This window comes from Choloepus didactylus, chromosome 9 (assembly GCF_015220235.1).
Source record: "Choloepus didactylus isolate mChoDid1 chromosome 9, mChoDid1.pri, whole genome shotgun sequence".
Classification (NCBI taxonomy): Eukaryota; Metazoa; Chordata; class Mammalia; order Pilosa; family Megalonychidae; genus Choloepus; species Choloepus didactylus.
Window position 1 is genome coordinate 83,803,948 of NC_051315.1, and position 27,256 is coordinate 83,831,203.

The 27,256-nt window shown below is 34.5% G+C and overlaps 1 long non-coding RNA gene across 1 annotated transcript in view; it reads right to left on the reverse strand.

Moving 5' to 3' along the window:
• The window catches only part of LOC119544886, a 106,198-nt gene extending 78,976 nt beyond the window's left edge, over positions 1 to 27,222 (reverse strand). The window contains exon 1 of the long non-coding RNA XR_005218954.1: positions 27,134 to 27,222. This is a non-coding gene — a long non-coding RNA (uncharacterized LOC119544886). The remainder of the gene's footprint in view (positions 1 to 27,133) is intronic.
• Positions 27,223 to 27,256: the final 34 nt, after the last annotated feature.

A 27,256-nucleotide genomic window follows, 5' to 3' on the forward strand; every position in this document is an offset into this window, starting at 1 on the left:
GTAACCCAGTTCTTCTAAACCCCACATCCAGCTAGTATCTATACAACAGGAACAACCTACTGACTCTGACACCCTAGATTAATTTTTGTATTTTCAAACTCCATATGTGTAATTTGCTTGCATATGATTTCTTTTGCCCAATATTATATTTCTAAGCATCATTTATATTGTTATGTGCAATTGTTGTTTGTTCATCTCATTTTGTATGGTATTCCTTTGTGTTAATTTACCAGAATTTATGTTTTTATTCTACTATCAGGAACACGTGGGTATTTTTCAAGTTGGGATAGGTCCATTGCAAAAAAGGCTGTTATGAGTTTAATTTTACATATACCCAATTTATAAAATTTATCCTTCCACCAGGATAGAGGCATATTCTCACCAACTTCAATATTTTCTATGTTTTTCATTTTGGCCATTCTAGTAGTTGTACAGTGGTGTCTTATTTTCCTTTTAAATTGGTATCCTCATTTGATTTTAAATTTTAACTTAACTCTTTTTAATCAAAGTGAAAAATGGAATGAGGACCTATTATATGTATTTAATGGTCATCTAAATGTCTTGCTCTGTGAAGTATCCTTTCAAATCTTTTACCAATATTTTATTCGAGTGGTTCTTTTATCATATTGTTAATTTAATTCTTTATGTGTTTGGGATGCACACACACACATACACACACCCAACTCCCACTTCTTTTGGGGTTGCCTTTTGATTATCTTAATGGTGTATTAGATGAAAAGAAGATATTTGTCTCTTAATTAGAGTATTTCATCCATTTAATTTGAGACATATTAGGTTTTGGCAGTTATGTACACTGAGCAGTAAAAGCTGTCATTACATTTTTACTTCTAACTTTAATTGTTTTGCTGAGAAGAAAATTACAGTCTTGTCATTGCTGCTTTGGGAATGGTAATAAATCTGTTCTCTGGTTGTTTTTAGGGAATTTCTTTGTCCTCATCTTATATCATTATTGAATATGTGGATATAGTGTTTCTCTGTGTTATGCTGTTTGGAGTTCCTAACACTCTTTAAATCTGTGATTTTATGTTTTGTTTTCTTTTCCCAGTTTTGAAAAACAGTCAGCCTTCGTATCCTAAGATATTCCTTGTATATAATTTATTCTTTATGAGATTCAAATTACTCATATGTTAGATAGTTTCCCTCTACCTTATGTGTTTTATGCCCTTTTGTGTGTTTTCTTTTTCTGATTTTATTGTCTTCATGTTTCAGCTCGTGTCTTATTACCCATCTTGCACTACATTAATTCCCACTTCAGTTCTAGAATTTTGATTTGGTTGTTTATTTTTAATAATTTCTATTTCTCTTTTGGAAATTTCTATTTGTTCATTTATTATTAGCATACCTTCCTTTGTTTCCTTGAGTCAAGTTATACAATATGTTTATAAATGTTTGTCTTTTAATTAAACATCTGGATAATTTCAGAATTATTCTTCTTTTGTGGGTTTTCTCTGAATTTGTTTGACATTTTTTCTGTTTTTAAAACATTCTTATCTTTAGTAATGTTGAATTATGTATTGAATATTTTGAGTGATACTGCTCCTCCAAATAGTTTACTTATTCTTTGTTTTATTCTTTCTCTTTTGCAGTCATTTACTTTGGAGCTGGACTCAATCCAAACTGTCTTCCTTGCTATGAGCAGCAAGGAAATCTCTGATCTGTGCCTTTAGCCACAGCTGGGCTACTTTAAGTTTATTCCCCACAGACATAGTCCAGGGATTAGCCAAACATTTAGGCACAATTTAAATACAGAATTTGGAGATCAGTGGGAGACTTAAGCAGAGTTTCTATGCAGAGTTTATACACCAATCTTGCTGTCTATTTGTACTTTCTGATATTTCCCCATTAAGTTCCAACTAATATGGTCAACCCAAATTCCACTCTGGTTGTTCAAGGCAGTGGGTCTCATAGTGCCCATCCAAGATACTGCTGCCCAGTGTGATGCTGATTGTTGCCTATTTTCAGGCAAAAAACTTTAAAATTATAAATGCACCCAGTCCTTTCCGTTTTTCCAAATGTTAACCAATCTTTCAAATCCACCTTCTTTCAGTCACTCAACATTGCTTTCAAGTAGTTGGTTTTTATATTTTGTCTAGAGTTAATTGTTATATGTGAGCTGGTTGATCTTATAGAAGCTATTCCACTACCACAAGTAGCCTCCAATTCCCTCTTCAGTTGAGTTCATTCTATTTGTTTTTTAATTTCAGTTTTAAATAAGAATATTCAAGAAATAATAATTACATTCTTCATGTATAAATTCCATTCATTTTTTAAGTCTTTATTTTGAAATACATTGGAAATATGTTGGGATTTACAGAAAGAAGAGCTGCAAAGAGTATACAGTTGTTCATCCAGCTTCCCCTAATGTTAAAATTTTACATACAAAGGTATATGTAAAATAACTAAGGAATTAATATTGGTATAATGCTATTATTTAAATTGCAGACTTTATTCAAATTTCATCAGATTTTTCACTAATGTTTTTCTTTTGAAGAATTTAATCCTGTATACCCTATTATATTTAGTTTTCATGTCTATTTGGTCTCCTTTATTTAGTGGCAATTTCTCAGGTCTTCCTTTTCTTTCATGACCTTGAAAGTTTGAAAAATAGTGGGCAGCTTATTTGTAGAATGTCACTCAATGTGGATTTGTCTGATATTTTCTCTTGATTAAACTAAGGATACGGGGTTTTGGGAAAAAAAACCACACAGGTCAAGTGCCTTTCTCATTGCATAATAAAAGAGGGTATCTGAGATCAACATGACTTATTACTGATGTTAGCCTTCATAACTTTACCAAGGTGATATCTTTTAGGTTTTCTACTTTTACCAATTAGGTACTTTTTACCTTTCCATACTTTATGTGTTAGAAATAATTCACTGAGTCCAGTCTCTAGTCAAGGTTACTAACTAATTCCTACTAGGAATTACATTTCATTTCCTGGAGAGAGACATATCAAAGAATTTATGGAAACATGTTGAAACTCCTTAGTAATAAATATTTTGGGTGAGATGCCTTGAGGCTATGCATATATTATCTTTCTCCTTAAAGTTTTGTCCACTAATTTTAGCTTGGATTTCACTTGGAACAATTACAACTGTGAAGTTATAATGATGATTTTTCCATTTCTCTTTCCTTCTATGTTGATGAATTAGAATTGTTCTGTAAGAAATATTTGTCATTTCTTATTTATTATTGATTGATGTCAGCAGGGACTTATGCATTTTTCTTTTATTCTTTGGGTTACAATCCAATTCTAATGTGATTTATTTTGTTGCTCAATTTTTTTCAGCTTTGGACATTGCTCTTTCTGTTTGTTTTTATGTCCCTTTGACACAATCCACCAACACTCCTGCCCCGCTTTTTTACTTCAGGATTTCCTTTCTTTTTAGCACTGCAAGATGTTCCAAGCTTGTCTTATATTTTCCCTGTACCAGTCTTAGAATCTGTCATTTCTTCAAGAAGATTTAGCTCCTTTTAATTAAACAATGATATTTAGAAATCAAGAACTGAGCCCTAGGTATGTCTATTCATTTTAATTGCTTTGTTTGTCAATATTCTCAATTTTGTCATAATTGTTGAACATTTAAGCAATGTTATTTTAAAACCTTATTTTATACATCCATTTTCTGAGTCTTATGTGGTCTGTTTCATTCATCTACTTTATCTCACTTTTAAGTACATAGTTTTATCTTATATGCTTTCATTTTATTGAACACCGTATGTTTTATATTAAAATTATCTTTTGTTTTTGTTTGTCTCTGTCAGGGTAGGGACATTAGCTCTCTTGGCATAAATAACACTACAAAACAAAACAAAACAAAATACAATGTCCACTACCTATCATAAACTGTCATTAGCAGGGATTCATTGTAACATCCTAAATGTTTTAATACAGAGGATTTCTATTAAATATCATATTTCATTTATCTTAAATGACTTTATATTTTGTAATCCCTTCAAATATTTTTCATGACTTTTATAGGATGGGGGAAAACAAATATTGTGATTCCAATTTCATTTTTGTATGACATTTTCAGCTTTCCATTTACTAATTTGCACATGATTAAAGTAATATGTGCAATACAGAAAATATTCAGAGAAGCAAAAGTGTGATTCTTATAAACCCAGCCAAATAGAGACAATTACCATTAACTCCTTCATATCTATTCCTCCACAACATTCTCTCTCTCTCTCTCTCTTTTTTCCCTTTTCTTTCTTTTTCTCCTTCATATATATTCCCATAATTGAACACACACACACATATAAATACAGAAACAGGACAACTATTTTATTGGATCACTATGAAACCATGTTTAATAGGGATTATTTTAATATATTCCCAGTAAGGATTCTGAGATGATAAATAAGATAACAAATCTCATGGTGACAGGTAAACAACAAGAATTTTATGTGTTGATATTATTTTAATAGTATGGATAATATACATGATTTTATTTCTAATTAGATTATATCATATGGGCAACTTAAATGCACACATAATTCATTTAGGAACCTATCACATTTTGAGACATTTAAATAGTTTTAAACTTTTTCACTATCAAGAACTATTAAAACATAAAACAGGATTGAAAAAGCAAAAAAAAAAAAACAGTAAAAGAGAGCTTTAAGATGGATAGGAATTCTTAAAAACACAATAAAATCATTCTTTGGAGCACAAAATGCTCAACATTTAAGAGATCATTGAATGGAAACAAACATTTTTGAGCAAATATTTTTATTTATTTTTTCATATAGGGCTAGCTTGGTATTGGTCATGTTATTTTAACACAATTCTTTTTCTTTCCTTTTTTTTAATAATCACATACTATCTGGGCCAACTTTTATGAATGTCTTAGTTTCCTCCTTTACCGTATATTTTAAATTCAATTCTAAGGTTTAAATTTCCTTTTTTTCCCTTTTCTATCACCTGCCTTGCCTAACTTTTTTAATCCCAATACCTAAACTTTTCTAATTACTGCAAACATGACTTATTTGCAAATTTGATATAGAGAAATTGACATTCTAGTGCACATTTGCAAATACTAAATTTTAAATTAAGGGAAATTCAAAATTTATATTTCTGAAGGTCTGCACTCATTCATGTTTCTTTTTATTCAACAAACATTTAAAGAAACCATTGTGCTGATTTGGATGTATTATGTCCCCGAAACGCCATATTCTTCAATGCAATCTTCTGGGGCAGACGTAATAATGTTAATTAGGTTGGAATCTATGGATTAGACTGCTTCCATGAAGTTGTGACCCACCCAACTATGGGTAATACCTTTGATTAGATTATTTGCATTGAGATGTGGCCCCACCCATTTAGCATGGGTCTTGATTAGTTTACTAGAGCCCTGTAAAAGGTCACAAGCAGAAGCACCTCAGAGCAGCTGCAGCTGAGACAGACATTTTGGAGACAACCATTAAAAGTAGACTTTTGCTAGTCTAGAGTTTGCCTGGGAGAAACTAAGAGAACACCCCCAGATGCCTAGAGAGGAACATCCTGGGAGAAAGTCATTCTGAAACACAACCTAAGAGCAAGCAGATGCCAGCCACATGCCTTCTCAGCTAACAGAGGTTTCCCAGATGGCAATGGCCTTTCTCCAGTAAAGGTATACTCATGTTTATGCCTTGGTTTGGACACTTTTATGGCCATAGAACTGCAAATTTGTAACCAAATAACCCCCCTTTTATAAAAGCCAACCCATTTCTGGTATTTTGCAAAATGGCAGCATTAGCAAACTGGAACACCCTCCATGTTCCTGACAACTAACTAGTTGTTATGAACACAATGATGAATAAGAACATAAACATTGCCCTTTCAGAGATCACGCACAATTTAATTGGTGGAGTACATACATGTGCAACTGAACCTTTAAAACATAATCTATATAACACAACATGCTCCACACTAGCAATAACAAATAGTCAAATGTCCTAGATGTCCTAATGCCCTAATCAAATGTTATCTTAGAGAAAACTGTTCTTGTTTTTAACATTGTGGATTTACCCAGGAATCCTTTAAGATTGTCTCAGTATTTCCAAGTGGATGTTTTCTTTCCCTTTCTAAAAAAAAGCAAAAACAAAAACAAAAACCCTGAGGATCTATCTCATTTATTACCTTTTTGCAAGGATTTTATGCATCATATAAAAATGTACTCCTTTTCTCAGCCTTCAGCCCAATTCTGTTTTTGTTACTTACAAAATCACCTTGTACCATCCTCACATAATGCCAAAATGATTGAAATGTTGGCAGTTCATTTATCAGGATTTTAACAGTTTGAAAGAAAGGATATATAGAAGATGCCAGAAGCTCTAAAATAATAACACTTAAATCTCACTCTGTCTCTAAGCTAATAAGTGAACACATTTCTATAAGGTTGACTGCATGCGAGTATATCTACTCACTGAGAAAGGAATTAAAAGTTGTCTCAACGACAACAGAATCCACAGTGGCAATACCTAAAGTCCACTATTTCAAATATGAACAATATTCATCCAGTTCTGTTAATTCATTGATCATATTCAGCAAAGAGGACAGGGACTGTTTCTTATATGTCTTTTTCTCAGTGTCTAGCCAAGTTTAACTTTCATAGTAGGAGTTAAGAAATGTGTTTTACTCTAAAAGTAACAGCTTACTATGTGGCAGAACTGTACTTTACAGGCAAGAGTTATCAGTAAAAGAACTTGTCCTTATTCTCAAGGAAACCACCAAACTGGGAAAGGCAGACAAGTAAACCAAACATGGAAGATCTCGGTGACTGTGATCTGGCAGACAGTGTACTGTGGGAACAAAGTGAAGGACCTACTTTGGCCTTTAAAAAGTGGTGCCACCAAATAAGTCATAAAGGACAAAGGAGGAAACAGATAACAAAAATAGAGAAGAAAAGTGTTCCAGACAGCAACCAAAATCATTGTGCAAACAGCAGGTAGGCAAGAAAGAGCAAGACTTTTTTGAGGAAATTTATGCAATTTTATATATTGTGAAGTAGACAGGTATAAAATCAAAATGATATATAGACTTTATTCTTTAGGTGATAGGCAATGACATAGCCAACTTGAATTAGGAAGAAAACAACAACAACATTTGGAAGGTGTAATGGAAACTCTTATTTGCCTACTCAACACACTCCCACTGCCTTCCTGATAGAATTCTTATTTTGTTCAGCTACCTACTTTTTAAAACACAACCATTTGATTCAAGGAAGTAAACCACATTTTAGTTTCAGGGATGAGCCCCAATTTCTCCAACTACCCAAGACTTCCCAACTTTGGTTTTTTTGTTTTGTTTTGTTTTGTTTTAATCATCACATACATATAATATGCTAAAATTTTAGGATATCCTGGTAGAATGCTAATATTGCTCTCAACAGGAAGAAGCAGGAGAGGATCCCTTGCACAGGTGAGGCTCCCTTGCACAGGTGAGGCTTGGCTGTTCTGAAGGTAGGGTGTCCAATATCTTAGCATGCCTGTTATGTAGTCACGACTCTTTGTTTGGGGATATTTTCTCTAAACAGTTTACATTAATGGTATCTCTCTGAGCGAGTAGCCCAATGTAAGTTAGGTAATGTAAGATATTCCCTGCTGACTGTTATTGTTTCAGAAGTAGGCACATGGTCCAAGTTTGGCAATATTAGACCGAGAAATAGAGTTTAGGAAAGGTTTCATCTCTGTTTTCTTGGATATGATCAAAGAATTCTGTAGCCCTGGCTGATGTGCATAGCCATCTCACAGTCATGGCAGATACCATATATAGGGAGAAGCTGACACACAGAAGACAGAATGAGAAGCCAGGATCTTTCAGGATATTGCAGAGCAGCTGAGTTAGACAACCTGCAGCCTAAATTCTGGAATACATAGTAAATTTCCTTATTGAAAATTACATTCCTTTCAAATTTGGTGAATTGGGTTTTCTTTTACTTTCAGTTGGAAGTATCATGACAAGGTAATATAGGGATGAAGGGTACTAACGATTTTAATTATTAAAAAAAATTCAGTAAAAAACTGAGAACATCATTTTAGGTAGCAGGTTGGAAGTATTAAGTGCCTAAATGTAGGGAGAAGCTGGAAAGGGCCAGGTTTATTCTTAACAAATATTCTTATTTTCTCTTTCATAAAAAATAGAGACTGCCATACAAAAGTCCTGTCAATATTTATCTCCTTTATATAAATGCTTTTCTTAATGTACCCAATCCTTGTCTGTCTCCATGTTACCCATGACAGGGGAAAAGATGTTCATATAAGAGCAACTAATTTTTTACCTCTACTCTGGATCTCAGTCCCTGCCACACTCCCCAGAAAACTTACCATAATAATTGTTCCCTTTCCTTCTTGTATCTTCAACCTCCCCCTCTTGGCATCCAGCATTTAATCATATTTGAGTGTTTATCATACAGGGGAATTAAAAAAGCAAAGCAAAACAGCTGATTTAATTCTACCATCCACCCCTTTGCAGACAGATGCATGTCAAAACATTTCATTGTTGATGATGGAGGATGCGGAGCAACTCTGCAGGCATTTGACATCCTAGTACTGAACCCCAGGATTAGCAGATTTACAAACACAATTTCAAGTGGCGTTGGACTAGAGCTGGCCTCCCCTTTGAGGAAGAATAGAATCATCAAATACAGCAAATAGATATTTCTGCTAATACTTCTCATCTTAAATTATAATTTATGCTCCAAATGTTGAGAGAGTTAGAGATTCTCAAAACAGTGTACCCATTTTCCGGGCTTTGATTTTGATTCACTCAAAAATTAGAATGAGTAAAGCAGATGACTATTTAAACACCACTGTTATTAATGGTAAGTCTGAAATTGGGGAATATAGCTTGTAGTTGTGCCAAGTCAGCTTCATAACACTGTATCTAGGATTAGGTAATGCTTGGCCTGGCCAGACCTCCTTCCACTAGAGCAGACCCTGCCCTTTGTGAGTAGGTAGAATGGCTTCTCCCTGTGGCAGCTCACTCCCAACTGGGAAACGGGAGAGTAGGAGCCCTGAATGCAAATGCTAAGATCCCTCTTTTCTAATTCTCCACTCAGACAAGTGAGTAAGGAGAGGCCAAAAGTGTCAATGAAATAGGATATCTTTCCACCCCAAAGGAAATATCAAGGAATACACATGCCTCCTCCCAGTAGATAGAGTTTTGGAATCATCATCCAAATTCAGTTGAAATTGAAGACATGGTATGGATAAGACTGAGTAGAGGGAAGAGAAAAGAATGGTCAAAGATAAGGCTCTGAGGCACTGTTCTAGTTTGTTAATGCTGCCTGAATGCAAAACACCAGAAATGGCTTTTATAAAGGGGGTTTATTTGGTTACACAGTTACTGTCTGAAGGCCATAAAGTGTCCAAGGTAAGTCATCAGCAATCGGGTACCTTCACTGGAGGATGGCCAGTGGTGTCTGGAAAACCTCTGTTAGCTGGGAAGGCACGTGGCTGGCATCTGCTCCAGAGTTCTGGTTTCAAAATGGCTTTCTCCCAGGACGTTCCTCTCTAGGCTGCAGTTCCTCAAAAATGTCACTCTTAGTTGCAGTTGGGGCATTTTTTCCTCTCTTGGCTTCTCCGGAGCAAAAGTCTGCTCTCAATGGCCATCTTCAAACTGTCTCTCAGCTGCATCTACTCTCTCAGCTCCTGTGCATTTTTCAAAGTGTCCCACTTGGCTGTAGCAAGTTTGCGCCTTCTGTCTGAGCTTGTATAGTGCTCCAGTGAACTAATTCAGACCCACCCTGAATGGGTGGGGTCACACCTCCATGGAAATTATCCAATCAGGGTGATCACCCACACCTGGGTCGGGCACATCTCCATGGAAACACTCAAAGAATTACAATCTAATCAACACTGATACATCTGCCCACATGAGATTACATCAAAGATAATGGCGTTTTGGGGGACATAATACATTCAAATGGGCACAGGCACATAAACATTTCGGATGCTGTTGGATGCAGATGTTTTTGCAAAAGGGTCTGAGGAGTACCAAATACTCAGAAGATCCAGAAAAAAAATACATATAGTCAAGGTGACAATTCAAGGATAAAGAAATACTTAAACAAAGCAAATGCCAGAATGGGTACAAGTCAATGGCATGAAAGTGCCTGCTTGAAAACTAGAGATTAGGTGATTGTAAATTTCATAGAATTTGTAGGGGTAGATTCCAGAATGTAATGACAGCAAATAGGTTATGAAAATAAATTACAGTGTGAATGACCTAGAGTAAAGGAGGCTATATTCTTTTGAGAGGAAAATTTTGAGCATTTTTATATGCAGCAAAGAAAGAGTAAATGGATAGGAAAGTGAATATACAGATAGGCCACATTTCATGCAGAGATAGGACAGGATCAGATTCAGAGTCAGCAAAATAAAAATCCCTGAGTATAAGTAAAGTGTCTTCCTGTACCATAAAGGAAAGAAAAGTGGATCTAGATATGTATCTAGGTGTTAGAGTAGAAAATTAAAGGATTTCCTCCAGAATATCTTTCCCTTTTACAAATTAAATCTAAAGAAAGTGACAAAACATTAGAAGAATGGTGATGGTTAGGAAAAACTTTAATAAGGAATTGGAATGGGATTACTATTTTCCAGGCTATGGATTCTCAGCGGTACTTATAATCTTTGCTATAATTACTTTTCTTTCACAATTCACCTGAATAAGTTCAAGGGAATAGGCATCATATGTTTGATAGTTTAACAGAGTTGTGATTTGCCAAATAGGAGAGCCAAAAGACAAGTGGCAAGAAAATTAAAAATGGTGAGAAAGTGTTCTGAATTCATGAGAGAGGTGAGAGAGAGGATGCCTAATCAGATGCTTAGCTTCATCAACAGACATTGCATTAAACGGAAGTCTTAATATACCATTTTTAAATTTTCTTTTTCTTATAAACAGAAAAAATTATTAAAAATAATGTTAAGAAACAACTATGTATTTAAATATATTCTCTGATAAATAATTCTGTATTGGTGGTATTGATTGACGAAAGCAAAAGCATTTGATTTTGATCAACTTGATAAACAATTTTGAAACAGCAAACTGTTTAGTAGAAAATTTTAAACCATTTTTCTGTAGTGTAATTTTATTTCCATTTTAACATGTAAATAAGTGGACATGGGGTATTGCTTTTCTTAGTGCAAGTATTGTAGCAGATGAGAATGAAAATCTATTTTAAACTCCTTTCTTGACTTCCAATCACTTGAATATTCTAATTAGGTGAAGTTATGTTGTCCTTTTAAGAAATAATATTTTCCCTTGGGATATGTCTGTTCAGGACTTCCAAAATAAGTTTCTTGTTCATATACTTAGGAATGATTTCCTGGAAGACAGACTTGTACAGTATTACGGAATATGAAGGTGGAGCCTTAAACCATGCTGTTAATCAGTCCAAACTAAAACTAGCAATGTGCTTGGTAATGCTCTTTGGGAAACAAATATATGCTGTACCAACAAGGAAACAAATATATGTTGTACCAACATTATGTGACTGAGGTATTAGGGCACAATTTTATTATTAAAACTAATGTCAATAATACAAATTAATTATCAGGAATATCCCTAAATACCATGTCTCTATTAAGGTATCTTAATTCCTCCTTTTGTACTACTTATTTTGACCTCATTTGGAGGATACTGTGGTATGTGACATGCATTATCTTCTCAATTTTATAATGGCTTGTCTTTGCTTAAAGGCAACATATGATTCCAAATATTTGTTTTGCATTTAGATAAAATTTAATAAATCTAGGAAACATTTGGAGTTTTTAAAGCTATTAATATATATTAAATAAGGGTATTTTTATATTTTATAATGTACATTTTACTTAAGAATTGTGAATAAGTAGATATTTAAGTGTGGACCAATCAAGAAATAAAGATAACTTTCATTTTTCTCCCATTCCATTTTTCAAAATGCACTCCTATCCTTTGTCAAGTATTTCACATATATGTCAAATTTTATTAACTATCTGTTTAAATAAATGTTTCCAAACGGTAAGATTCCTTACTTACATTGATGGGCTTGTTCCAGTTTAACACATTTTGCATTCTTCAACTTTTCATTGACTCATTTATCACTAAAAGCTTTATAGGTTTTTTGACATTATTATATCACCAATTTATCCTAAATTTATTGCATTCCTTCTTCCTATTCATTCATGAGGCTAGAAAGAATCAATCATAACTACCTACATTTAGGAAAAATATGATGTATATATTATTTGCATTTATCAATAACCATGCATCAGGTCATGATTTATTTTATTTAAACATGCACTATAACCTCAACAATTTTGCAGCCTGATAGAGGATATGTATTATATGCACATAAATCATTATATAAGACATCTTGCAATAATTACTATAGAATTGGTACAAAGTCATGGAAACAGGTTAAGTTAGCACCCAGAAGACTACATGAAGGAAACGAAGGAAGGAGCATTGGGGTGATCTCTGAAGGATATTCAGGATCAAACCATTACATTAAAATTATCCACTGATGCTGAATTTTAAATTCAATGAATTGTTTCTTCTATATGTCAGCACTCATTCTAAGGCTTTTTTTTTTTTCCCTATTTCTCTTCAAATTCTATTCCTCATGCCTTTTATGTCTTGTTGCAACTGTCTCTCTACACTTGGAATATTTAATAGAGTCAGGTAAGCGTGGTACCTGCCTGAAGGTAGTAGATAAATGACGAACAAGCACATTGCGTTGCTGCCATTATTTACCCAGGAAACAGGCAACAGTATCTTAGGTGTCTTACTCTCTATTTCTACTTCTTACTTTTACATGTGCGTGTGGGTATATCATCATATAAAATATTCATATATGTATACATCTATTTCTGTATATAAATCTAAATCAATTTTGGAAAGGATACAATTAAATAGATTTGATTTTAAACTATTATTGAGTATGAAGATTGTTACAAGGATTTTTTTTTTAGTTTAAATTTTACTGTTCACTGTGTAGTGTAGTTCCGTGGATTTTAAAAAATTGTATTATGTTGCCATATAAAGAATCTAAAATTTCCCCTTTTTACATATTCAGATATATGTATTTCAGTGCTGTTAATTGTGTTCACAATGTTGTGATACCATCACTATTGCCATTTACCAAAACATTTCCATCATTCCAAATAGGAACCCTCTACAAAGATATGATTTTTAAAAAGACTTAAGATCCTTAATTTTTATGTCCCATGACAGCAATTCTATTTCTATACCTCTATATTAAAGAAATATATTTTATAAAAGCCAGAGTATTTATATACAAAATTATTGATGATAGCAGAATTTTTAACGACTTGCAAAGGGAAAAACTATTAAATTATACATTGTGACACATCCAAATGAGAGAATTGCTGAAATATTATGTAGCTCTCCAATGTGATATTTTCAAAGAATTTTTAATGATGTGAAAAATATTTAAATGTAGAACATAAAAAGGAGGATAAACATAATATATATGATTGCCTACCAGCCATATAAAAAGATAAATGGACATACAGATAAATTAATGTTATATAGATAGACTCATAAAATAAAAAGAAACATTATTGAATGGAATTTTCCAATATACTGTTTATTCTAGTGGTGTCATTATGAGTGTGTTAGGCAAATATTGGCCCCCAAAGGTGTCCATATCATAATCCCCGAATGTATGAATATGTAACCTTACAAAGCAAAGAGGAATTAAGGTAGTAAATGGAATTAAGTTTGCTAATCAGCTGACCTTAAAATAGGGTGATTATCTTGGATTATCTAGGTGCCCAAAGTAATCCTAAGGGTCCCTAAAAACGGAAGCAGGAGGCAAAAGAAAAAGTCATATTGATGAGTTATGAGAAAGATACCTTTGCTGGCTTTGAGGTTGGTGGAAGGGTGCCAAGAAGCACAGAATATCAAGAGCCTATAGAAGATGGGAAAGGAAAGAAAAGTATTCTCCCATATAATCTCCAAAAAGCGACACAGCCCTACTAATCCCTTGATTTTAACTCAGCGAGACTTCTTTTGGACTTCTGACCTCCAGAACTATAAGATACTAAATTTTCCTTGTTTAAGACACTAAGTCTGTGGTGATTGGTTGCAGCAATAATAAGTAAGTGACCAATAAAATGATTTAATTTAATTTTATTCTTTTTTTTTCCCCAATTTCCTACAAAGTATATGTATAACTATTTTATCAGGAAGAAGACACACACACAATTCAAATTCAAAAAATACTGACTACCACAACATATATACTTTGTCACTTCTGCTGCTTCAACTTTTCTAGCCAACATTTTGGCACACTATTTCTCTATTTAGACTATGTTCCTCATCGTATCTGGACTTGCTGAGCTCTAGAATGAGCCTCATGCTTTCCCACCAGGGGGTGTATTTCCAGAGAAACCTCACTCACCACATTTTTAATTGCCTTTCAAGGACTGACTCAACTGTTCTTTCCTCTCTAAGTCTCAGCGAGAAGTGGTTTTTAATTCCAGAATTCTATCACTCCATTCTCCCGTGTGCTCTGGCTGGCAGTAAAAGCACACGTGCTCATTCGTATTGTCAATTATGATAGTTCTATGGATATGAGAAACAGGTATCTAAACCTGTTAAATCACCTCAAATCACCTATTTCCAGTTTGCAAAATAACTGTTGCCAGAAAAAATGCAGCAGTGTTTCAAAGTGCAAGAAAATTGCTTTTCCTTACTTGAGACATGCATGCAAGCAGGCTTCAGCAAGGACTCGATAAATGCCTAAAAGGTGAAATTTAGTCTACCCTTCCACTTATAATGTAACAACCAGTATACTGTTCTCTAGTTTTTAATTATACCAAATCCCATGTTTATAATAATAGTGACTTTAGAGATCTAATTTTCAAATATATATACTCTGCCAATAATATATCATGTATGTTTTTCAAATTTGGCAGACTTACCCACTCCTTTGTTCCACCTTGACCCCTCAGAGGTATTGCATTTTAACATCATAGTATATATTCTTGTACAGATTAGATTCATACATACAGAAAGTTGATTTGGCATTTGTATTCCCAAAACAAAACAACAAACATATAAAAAACCAGATTCTATAGCACACAACTTCTTGCATCTTATTTGTTATACTGAATATATACTGTATTTATAATCAAGATCAAAGAAATCCTTCTAGGTTAACTAGTGCATTTCTCCTTTTTTCTTTTCTTTGTTTTTTTTTTTTTTTAACCTTCTCTGTTGAAGTACAATTTACATAAAATAATATCCCAAAATTTGAAATGTAAAATTTGAGGAAATTTAACAACTGCATACAGTTTTTAAATATCACCAAAAGAATGATAGAGAATACTTTCTTTACCCTTGTAGTCACTCTGCTCCATCCACTTCCAGTCCCAGGTAACATCTGCTCTGCTTTCTATCACTATATTTTTGCCTTTTCTAGAATTACGTATGAATGAAATCATGCAGAATGTGGCCTTTGTGTCTACCTTCTGTCAGTTAATATAATGCTTTTAAGATTCATCAAAGCTGTTGTATATATCACTATTTTATGCCTTTCTATTGCTGTATGTTATTTTATTGTGTGGATATAACACAATTTGTTAATCCATTTATAATTTGATGAACATTGTGTTGCATCCAAGTTTTGACTGCCATGAATAAAGCTGATATGAACATTTGAGGACAAATCTTTAGAAAACATACAATTTTCATTACACTCCTGAGTGGTGAGTTTTCATACACCCCAAGGGCAGAGGGCCCTGCCAATGAGCAAAAAGCATTCCAGCAAACCCTGGGCCTCAGCAAGGAGCTGGGACTGGTTGAGAGTCAACATTTCCCCACTGCTTGTGGTCTCTTGTGAAATGGAAACACACCAAACACCTGCACACAAGCAAGCAAGAGGGGAAAGGGAGAGCGGAATGTGAGAGCTAAGAGATGGCCATTCAGTGTGTCTGGGCTTTCCCCAGCATTATTACTATATTCACAAAGGTCACCACAAATCTGGTGACACCACATATCAGGGCTAACATCTTTCTCCCTAAGAAGTCCAGATTAATGGGAAAAAAACGAAGATACATGATTTTGGTGATTCATTATTTTGGACTAGAAACAGACTGGATGACCCTGTTATTTTCCATTTATCTTAGTCTGCAAATGTTTTGTTTTGATTTGTTTTTCTTTTTGACTGTGGTTTTTGATGTGCCTATCATAATGGAAGCAAAGTGTCAATTTCTGTTCCCCTGAAATAAATATTGAGAATGTTTATAATAGAAGAGAAACAGACTGGATGACCCTTTTATTTTCCATTTTTTATCTTAGTGTGAAAATGTTTTGTTTTGATTTGTTTTTCTTTTTGACTGTCATTTTTGATGCACCTAGTCAAAATTGAAGAAAGTGTCAGTTTCTGTTTTTGAAATAAATGTTGAGAATGTACATAATAGAAGAGCTTACATACAGATTAAGTGGCTGTATATTGACGTGGTTAAGAGTGAGAGTGAGATCTTTAGAGCCAGATTGCCCAAGGTGACATTTATCATAGTAACTGGAATTTCTTCTGACCATGTGATATAATCTAAAGGTGCCATAATTTCTTCATTAATAATGTAGAGATAATAATAGTGCCTGTGTCATCAACTTTTTTTTGAGAATTAAATGGGTTAATTTATATGAAACATTAGCATCCACACCCAATAAACTTCTGCTAGCTTTTTACTATTAGTATTTGCATGATCGTTCTCTTCCTTATCAAGAAAGCCTCTAATCCCATTATTATGATTGACAGGGACCCCTTCTCTCCACATGGAACATATCCTCCATGTGTCCTGACTTTCTTGTGTCTATATCATAGCATTTCAGTTACTAGTGGTTTATTTTTTATGTATTATGTTCAAACATCTGGTAGGATTTCAGTATCTTCTGGATGTTGATTTATCATTATATTCCATTGTTGTCTTTTGTATTCCTTTATGTTTTGTTTTTTTGTTGACAGAACTGTATATGTACTTATACAAAAGCATATGCATACAAATCCATGTAAATGCTGAAAACAAACCCTTACACATAGTAAGTTTATTCAGTGTTTATCACAGGCAAGAACTTGTTCTAAGTACTTCACCTCATTTGATCTTCACAATAACCCTGTGAAGGAAATACTATCATTAATCCCATTTTACAGATGAAGACACCATGCCTCCAGGAGAGTAAAAAACTTACCAAAATTACACAATAACACATCAACTCAGGATATCTGACTTCAAAGACTGTCCTTAACCATTTTGCTATTCCCCATATGGTTTATAATGTCTGCTGAATAAAGGTCAGGACTTTATCCTGCTGTCTGTTGTCCTGCAGTATGAGACTATGGACTGGTATATAGTAGGTGCTCAATAAATATTTTTTAATTACTGTGCCACTTTGTATGTTTATATCCTCCAGAAAAAGCCATATTCTTTAATGCATTCTTGTGGGGACAGATATATTAGTGTGGATTGGGTTGGAACCTATTGATTCAGTGTCCATGTGACCCACCCAACAGTAGGTGATAACTCCAATTGGATAATTTCCATGGAAGTGTGGCCCCACCCATTCAGTGTGGGCCTTGTTTGGTTTATTAGAGCCTTATAAAAGCTCAGACTGAAGGAGTTCACAGCAAGCTGGAGTTGAGACAGACATTTTGAAGACGGCCTTTGCACACTGATGCAGACATTTTGGAGAATGCCATTTTGGAACACAACCTGGGAGGAAACAGATGGCAGCCACATGCCTTCCCAGCTAACAGAGGTTTTCCAGATGCCAATGGCCTTTTTCCAGTGAAGGTACCCTTTGTTAATGGATACTTTATGGCCTTAAGACTGTAATTGTGTGTTCTAGTTTGCTAATGCTGCCCGAATGCAAAACACCAGAAATGGATTGGCTTTTATAAAAGGGGGTTTATTTGGTTACACAGTTACAGTCTTAAGGCCATAAAGTGTCCAAGGTAACACATCAGCAATTGAGTACCTTCACTGAAGGATGGCCAGTGGTGTCTGGAATACCTTTGTTAGCTGGGAAGGCACGTGGCTGGTGTCTGTTACAAAGCTCTGGTTTCAAAATGCCTTCCTCCCAGGAGGTTCCTCTCTAGGCTTCAGTTTCTCTCCAAAATGTCACTCTCCGTTGCTCTTCAAAATGTCACTCACAGCTGCACTGAGCTCCTTCTGCTTGTCAGCTCATTTATATGGCTCCACTGATCAAGGCCCACCCTGAGTGGGTGGGGCCATGCCTCCATGGGAAAATCTCATCAGAGTCATCACCCACAGTTGGGTGAGGTGCATCTCCATGGAAACACCCAAAGAATTACAGTCTAATCAACATCGATAGGTCTGCCCACACAAGATTGCATCAAAGTTAACGGTGTTTGGGGGAACACAATACATTCGCACTGGCACACTGTGTAACCAAATAAGCCCCCTTTTAGAAAAGCCAATCCATTTCTGGTGTTTTGCATTCTGGCAGCATTAGCAAACTAGAACAATCACATACTAAATTAATCCACTAGATTGAACTTGTTTATCATTGTATTGCTGTTGCATAAATCAGTGTTTACTTTCTGCCTGCCTGATTTCTTGATTTGAGAGAGAGCGCTGTATCAAAATCCCTCCCTGTAGTGTGGTTTTGTGATATTTTTCTCTATAATCTTATAACAATCGATTTAATAGAATTATTTTAATATATGTTCTGTTATATTTCATTTAAAATTATTATAGTTTTATTCATTGTTGATCCATATTTTCATCAGCATTAAACTTATACCTTATTTCCTTGTCAAAATTTCATCAGCTATTAATATTGCTCAGTTGCTGCCCTTCTCCTTGGCTTTGCTATCAGCAGGGCATCTCTCTGCTCCTCAGACTGGGTCTTCTTCTGCAGTTGTCTCCCTCAGGGGAGAATCAGCCTGTGCAAACACTACCCTGCCTGTCCAAGTAATCTTCCAAGTAATGCTACTTTTTAGCTTCTCTTGTTCTCAGCTTTCACCACCCCAGAAGTGGGAATTTTCCTAGCAAAAATCCAGGATGAAATATCATTTCTAACATATTGCCTGCGAAAAAATTGAGACAGAGCTACAAAAATTTATTGCAATATGTGGGAAAAAAACTCCTGATCTTGAACTAGTTTTCTTTACACTATATAACATAATTGAGCCCACCTGTAAATATGGATTTGCAGCCATGCTTGTGGACATACAGAGTCTGTGTATTAATTTGATTTTTATTATTTTGATGTTTACGGCTATTGTTATTTTTATTATTCCTTTTCATGTCATATCTAAAATTTTCTATTGTCAGGCATATATAGAGATACTAATATGTAGATATAGGTATTCCAATATACTACTTCAACTGGGCAAACCAAGGATAATTTACATATTAATCTTTTTAAGATGACTATGTCTTTTATTCTGATTTTTAATAGGCATGATATATCCAGAGAAAAGAAAGATAATTAAATCTTAGCTTATTTTTACGCTTCTCTTTATAATAAGGGTTCTAAAAAGTGGACTTCTAAGTTGATTGCTTTTTTAATGAATTTTAGTGAACCATTTCTAATTTAGTCTTTTTGATAATACAGGTGTTAACTTGCTTCTTCCGAATTAGCAAACAGTAAGTAATTCAAATAAACATTTGAAGATCCTGTCTCCTGGGCCCGCCAAAGAGTCCCAGATCCTTTTGGTGGTGCTCTCTTTTAGCCTATACCTTATCAAGGAGATTTTCCATGGGTACTGAGTATGGCATCCTAATGTCAAATGTGTTAACTCAGTGCAAGCTTCTTAACCAATTTACAGCTTTGGCTTTAGGCTAACTCTGGGTTCTCCCGACAAGGATAAATTTAGTACAATTTGTGATGTGGAAATATTTTACTTTAGCTGTTTATATAACTCTGACTTCTTCCTTGGAGCCGTACTGAACAAGTGTTCTATCCTCCTTCCTTCTGCAATCCAAGGTTGTTAGAACTTCATTTACATTTCAGACTCAGGTTAAATACGTGTCCTTTGGGTTATAAGAATTGTGAAATGAATTGGACATACATGTATAAATTTCTTGATCTATTAAAGTATTGGGTACTCCATTTCATCCTTTTATCACTGCTTGTCTGTTTTGTGTATGTATAAATATGTGTATGCATATACATGTATAAATGTATATGTGTGTAAACACACACACATATCTATATGCATGAAAACAGATACAATATTAGACGCCTTATTGATAAAAATACCCCATAGAGTGTGACTCATGACTAAAGTTGTGTACCTAAGGATCAGTTTAACTTTGGTTTTTCAATTACTCTGACTCTGCAAACCTAAATACCATTGTTGCTCCCTTCTTGGAATTTCTTCTAAGAAGTAGTTGTTTTACTACAATTATATTTTAAAATCAGTTTTCTTCACATACTTATAAAATTTTCTCTTATAACTTATTTCTTAAAATAATTTCTTTTAAGAGGTTACTCCAATTATGCTAATTATTCTGAATTGTTTTACTTAAGATGGCATGGAAGAGTTAAACTAAATATATTTTTCCATTCATTTAATAATAATTTAAACTGTTGGGAATATATTCTCCATTTCAGGAAACTATAGCTTCAGACAATTAGTTACCACTATTTTAAAGCCTTCTGACCATGCAAACATAATTTAAAAAAATTTAACTTGAGAAAAAAAAATTCTAATGACAGTAGACATAAAAATAGGTTTGGGGTTTAAACTGAAGCTTTCCTACAGCTGAATATTAAATTAGTTGGGTCAGCTCAAATGTGAAAAATATAAATACTACATTTTAAAAAAGGTAACAAATAACATTTCTTAATTTCTAACTTTAAAAATATAGTTTCATATTTTTTATAATATAAACTAGATGATTTTCTTAATTATTCACCCTCTTCATTGTTTATTAACTCATAGTCTTAACCTACATCTTGCCAAGTCTGCAGAATGTACACCAAAATTCATTCAATCGGTTTAAACAGTGTATGTCAAATTTTTTAGTTTGTTCTCTTTGCATTTAGTAAAGAAAATGACCAACACAACTGAAACAATTACACAACAAAGATGATGAAAACCTATTCTGAAAACATTAAAGAAGCAACACAGGGGTCTGGTGTAACAGGCAGTAGATAGACTAGGAATTAAGCCATACATAGACAAACAAACTGGAATAGTCAGAAGAAATTCCAATGCAGAGGTCAACTTTCAAGTAGCATATAGGGAATTTCAGACAAATGGAAAAACATGAAAAAATTGTAAATGGGTACATATAAAAAGTAATAAAACACTATCCTACTAAAATAGAATTTAGATATAACCATATTATGTTAATATTACTACTAAAATTCTTATACATTTTGCCTGTAACCATAAGCATTAATAACTTTAAAATGAAAGAAAAAATGTGATTTTCATTTTAGAAAAGCTACCATCTTTCTAACATCCCACTTTATTAAATTATATTAAATTTAATGCATTAAATTTAATAAATTAAATGTATTTATATAATATAATATAATTATGTATTTATTATATTTAGTTATATGATAAAAATATAATTTTTAAGCTTCCTGTCTAAAACAACACAAGCAAACAAAAAGCAGATCTAGTGAATAGACAGAACTGTCTATGGACATCTTTTTTCACACCTTTTTACTATCTCATTCCTTTCTCATGCTAACAAAACTCCACTTTTCCTTTCAGGAACTAGAGGAAGAGTAGTGAGAAATGGGGAGAACTCCAAACCTGTGTCACTTCCTTCTGTTCTACAAAACTGGACACACCAATGAGATTGCTCAATCAGAAATAGTCCAGGTTGTTTAACCCAAGCCAGGACAACCAGAATCCTTTGTTAGGACAAGTTATTCTCCTTTGAGCTAGAGATTTTGTTCTCTGGGATTTCCAGCAGAGTAGATATTGCCTACTGTTAGCCAGATTATATTCCTGTATTTTTATAACTAAAAACAAAAAATCCCAGAATAGAAAGAGGCATCTAAAAGTGCTGTGTTGCAAGTGACACACCGTAAAATGTGGAATTATCTGCCACTGTGGGGGTGACACAATGAGTCTCCTATATTCATTCCCTGGGAAGTCATTGATCATTGTGATGTGGTGTAAAAGCAGTTGGTTAAACTGTCACTTTTGGCTAAATGAGATGCAGAATATGTGCCAACCAAGACTGGATCATTAGAGGACTGGGTATAAAAGATCAGAGTATTGGAGGTACTTGGCTAATTTCCTCAGCCTCCAGTGCACTTTTACACAAAGGAGATACATTTCTTCATATTGGCCTATGTGAAATTATAGAGCAAAGGAAATACAGCTTGGTTCCTGGCTGCCCTTTCAGCTTGAGGCCAGGGAAATAATTGAGGGGATTGCAATAATTGAATTCCTTGCAGATTTGGAAAACTTCAATGTTTTGTCTAAAAGTAAATTTAATACAAGCTAATGCAGGGTGGTGGAAAACACAGTTGGGCATAAATGTGGAGCAGAAATAGCAAAACAACCAGAGGAAACAGGGTTCCCCAGGCTCCTCCCTTACACCTCACACTCATTAATAGATGCCCTTGGAAAGAGTCATCATCCCGATGGCATCTGTGGGCAAATTACAGATTACCATGCACTCAACTCACTATTTCATAGTGAGTCAAGACGAAAGCATTAAAGTTGAGGAGTTGGGGTGACAGACAGATACAAACCTCAGGCAGAGGCCACAAAGGGACGTCAGCTCAGACACAGTTTGTGAGTCCACAGATTCAATAAACGCAAATTCATCAAAAACCTCCTAATGTATTAAGGGGGTTGTTTAATTTAGTTCAGGATAGCTTTGTTTTGTTTTGCAAAACAGTGTCAGATCTGGTAAAAAAAAAAAAAAAAAAAAAGAAAAAGAAAGAAAGAAAGAAAGAAAAAAGCCATATACCCTCATCCTTAGGGAAATCACCTGACCACTAACTTGCACACCATCAGGAAATAGCTTTCAAGTGGCTCAGTCTTTGAAAGAGAACTTCTCTGAGAACCCTGTCAGATGTGGCCAAGAAGTCCATAAACAATGGGGGTTCCAGAGTTCTAATCCAGATTATGCACCTCTGTGGATTTGCCTAGATACATATAGTTTTTTGCTGAAGATGCTGAAAACCCTCCAGGTAGGTCTCCTAGCACCAACCTGATCTTTTGGAGGCCATAGTGGGGAAGTTTGAGCATTCACTGGAAGGACAATCTTTGAGTGCTCTTGCCACTTTTGGCTAAGGCCGTTATGTTCCAGCACCTGAGTGGCTGCCCAGTTCTGCTGCAGTAGCTTTGCCCTGTACTTCCCATCTCCTATGGAAAGGATACGAATGTCTCTTACCTCAGGATTCATGATATATACTTCTGACCTTTGCCCCATGGCTTCCTTGTTGCCATTGAGTGCAATATGCCTCATGACCTATTGGGTACTGTTAGGAATTGAATCTTGTCCTCCACAAAAATTATGTTCAGGTCTTCATCCACACTTCTGTGGATGTGAATCCATTTGTAAGTGGGACCTTTGAATATATTAGTAGTTACGGTGTGGTCTCATCTGTCAATAGGATCTTTGCAGTTGCCATTTATATGAGGCCAAATTGAATCAGAGTGGTCCTTAATCTATGTGACTGGAGCCCTTAAACACAAAGGAAATTTGGATTCAGTCAGTCAGAATAAGCCAGAGTCAACTAAAGCCAGAAGTCAGTTGAAATCAAGGAGACACAGGGGAGAGAGAGGTGACAGAAGATTGCTGGAACACTACAGACTCCAGGAGAAAGCAAGCCTTGCCAATATCTTGATGTTGGACTTCTATCCTCCACAGCCATGAGATAATACATTTCCAATCAGTTTAAGCAAACCAACTTCTGGTATTTGACATAGCAACCCTGGCAAGCTAAGACAAGCACCCATGACATGTGATTGAATGACAAGACCTATTAGACTGTACCCTGTAGCCTGCATTTATGGAGGCAAGGCATGCTGCTGACCCCTGCCTGCATGCTGGCTTGCACAGAGGATGCTGCTGTTGCTGTCTTGGTATCTGGCTTCAATGATAACTCCATGTGGGGCTGGATGGCATAGTCCAGGAGTATATGGTAATTGATGTCCAGTGGGCAGAGGTTGACCAATGGAAGATGGGAGACAGGGGATAAATTCTTCCTCTTCCTTCCCTTGGATGCACCATTTATGGCTGCAATAGTTCAGCGAAATCCATGAACACATCCCATAAGTCATAGAAAATATTTCAGTAACATATATTCTTCTATTTATTCACTCGTCTTCCTTCCTTCACTCCTTTTTACCCCTCCTTACTCTTGCTTTCTTGGGATTTCATTTTATAATAAATTATTATCATCTAGGTTTTTCCCTCAGGCTGTATTATCTAGAGAACTTGTTTAAAAATAAAAAGTAAACAAAACCTGGGTGAGCCAGATTAGCAGTGAACATAACATGTTGCTTTCCTTCTCTTTTTTTTTTCATAAATGGGATTTGTTTCATTGTCATTATGTTCTCTCTCTGCCATTATACTGTATGTATAATAAAAGAAGCATAATTAAGATTTTAGCCATAGGTTTCTAGGCCAAGAGAAACCATGGATGGACTTTTCCAAGAAGAATGGGATTTATCCAGCAATCCTGGACTAAAATTCAGCAATTTTTTGAAAATAGAGAAGTGGCTGGTCACAACAAAGAGTAAGACCAATGGGCCACAAAAATATTGAAATCCATACAGGAAATCCACATATGCATCAGGATCCAACTGTAGTGCAGACATCATTCTTGATTATCAATATTAAATGTGGATTTTAAACATGTACCTCCTAAAAGATGTGTTCAAGTATTAATCCAGGTTTCTGTGTGAACCCATTTGTAAATAGGATTTGCTGACGATGTTATTATTAGTTAAGATTTCACCAAAAGTGTCAGGCTGGTTTCTTACTGTGTATTACTGGAGGCCATGGAAAGAAAGCAAATTCAGATGCAGTCAGAGAAAGTCATAGGAGGAGATGTGAGTCAAGGAACCCCAAGGATTATGGCAAGCCATCACCAGAATGCTACAGATTCCAAGAGAAAACATGGGCTTGCCAATGCCTTGATTTCAGACTTTTGACCAGTAAATTCTTGTTGTTTAAGCCGACTCATTATGCGTTATTTGTCATGGCAGCTCCGGCAAACTAACATATTCATAAATGAATGTTGAAAAAGAAATATGTCATAGTTATAATTTGATTAGAATCTAGGAGTAGGTGTGGGGGCTGCAGGGCACAATTAATACATATGTGCTGTCACCCACATCAACTGAAAATAGTTATATAACTTTTGGTTGGAAACCACTTGAATTTGTGTACACATGTAAAAAAGGAAATCTCTTTTATGAGAGTGGTTTTTTAGAGCTCACTTTATGTTCTTTAAAATATGGGAACGTTAAAATTATGTTGCTGCTTGTAAATGTAAATAGAACCATGAGTAAAAAAGATATGTTTTCTTTTCTTCCTTGTGAGAAATAGAGGATTTTAATTTTAAAAAAACACACAAATTACATGACTAACATCAACTGCCCCCATTATACTTAGAAAAGGAAAAGAGTAAAATTGAGAACCTGCTTGTTAACTTATACTTATTTCTATAACTCAGCAAACTATCATTTCAATTTCCAGTAGGCTACAATTTATTTTCACAAGACATGGATCTGCTGTTACATGGCTTTCAAAGGCATGGGGCTATGTCTACTATATTTATAAATGCATAATTGGAGACATAGGGTACACTTCTCAATAATCCAAAAATCTCTTTCTCACTGATTTGGACTGCATTTAAATATTTTCAGCATTGTTAAACTTCTAAAATACTAGAATTAAGTTCTATAAAAGAATAAGTATACTTTAATATAAATATATTTTCATGCAGTATTTCCATGTGAAATATTTAAAATACTTTTGGATAAGAAGTATAAATAATTGGGAGTAAATATTAATAAGAAAATCTATTTTTTTTCTTTATGCTGTATATATTGAATTCTCTCTTGTTAAAGATAATGTAGATCTTTTTGATTAAATACTTCTTCCAGGTTCTGATATTGAAAACTATGTTCTTCAGAAATTATATGAAATTTTGGGGTACAAAATTTTAAATGAAAGAGAAATGATTGATAAAAAAAGTCAGATTTTGTTTTGCCATATTTAGCATAGAGAAGAGTAGTAATAATTTCTATCTTCCATATGCCACAAATGAACATGATTTTCAAATTTATTTAACTTTGATCTTCTCAACCAATCTAAGAGTATTCTATTAAAACATTCAATAGCCTAATGAAATAAGTCATTCTGAACTTGGTGGTTACTTTATATATTAACAATCTACATTAGTATATATAAATACATAGGTTACATATCATATAACTTACAGGAAATCTATTGCTTTTCTGTATCATATCATATTCTTTAATTAGGCAGATGTATCTTTTCATCAGTTTTTGAAATAGGAATGGGGTCCGATTTTGCCAAAGATAATGAATTCAATGATTGCCCAAGTATACCCATACAGGCTCCTCTTCTTGGTTACATCCCCACTCTTTCCCCTCATCCTCCAAAACTAGCTTATACATTTTCTTTGTGGACATTTTATTAGAAAATTTAAGAAGCCATTAATAGAAACCCTCACAATGATATCTAAAGAAGAAATTACTAAATTTAATCAGTGATGCTCCCTTGTTTTTAAGGAAGAGAAATTTTTTTAGAGATCTCATACAAGACCCTCCATTTTTTCCCTGATTTTAGACTTGTGAGTTCCCTTGGTTTTCTTTTTATACTGTATATTGTATTTTGCCTCTATATAAATGAAGGTCTACAAGAAGAGATTAGGACTAAACTGGGAGAAGTTGGTCTTTTATCATGTCAAATTACACCTAAAGTATTATTATCATTCCACGTTTGTCTTTGGAAGACAAAGAAGAGAACATCAGTTGAAATCTGAAGTTAGGTGCCAGGCAAAAGAAAGATTAATCCTGTTTATGCTGATTAAAAAATAATGAATTTATTAGTCAGAACAAGCTAGATTATGCTGTAGTAAAAGTCCCACACTCTTTCTGACTTATAACAATAAATTTTGACTTACCACTCAGTTTTTTCTCTGCATTTCTGTACTGTAGACCCAGGCTGACAGAGCAATTGTTCTCTGTAATGTCGACAGTCACTGTAGCAGAGCAAGAGAACTCAGGAATGAGTCACACCAGCAGAA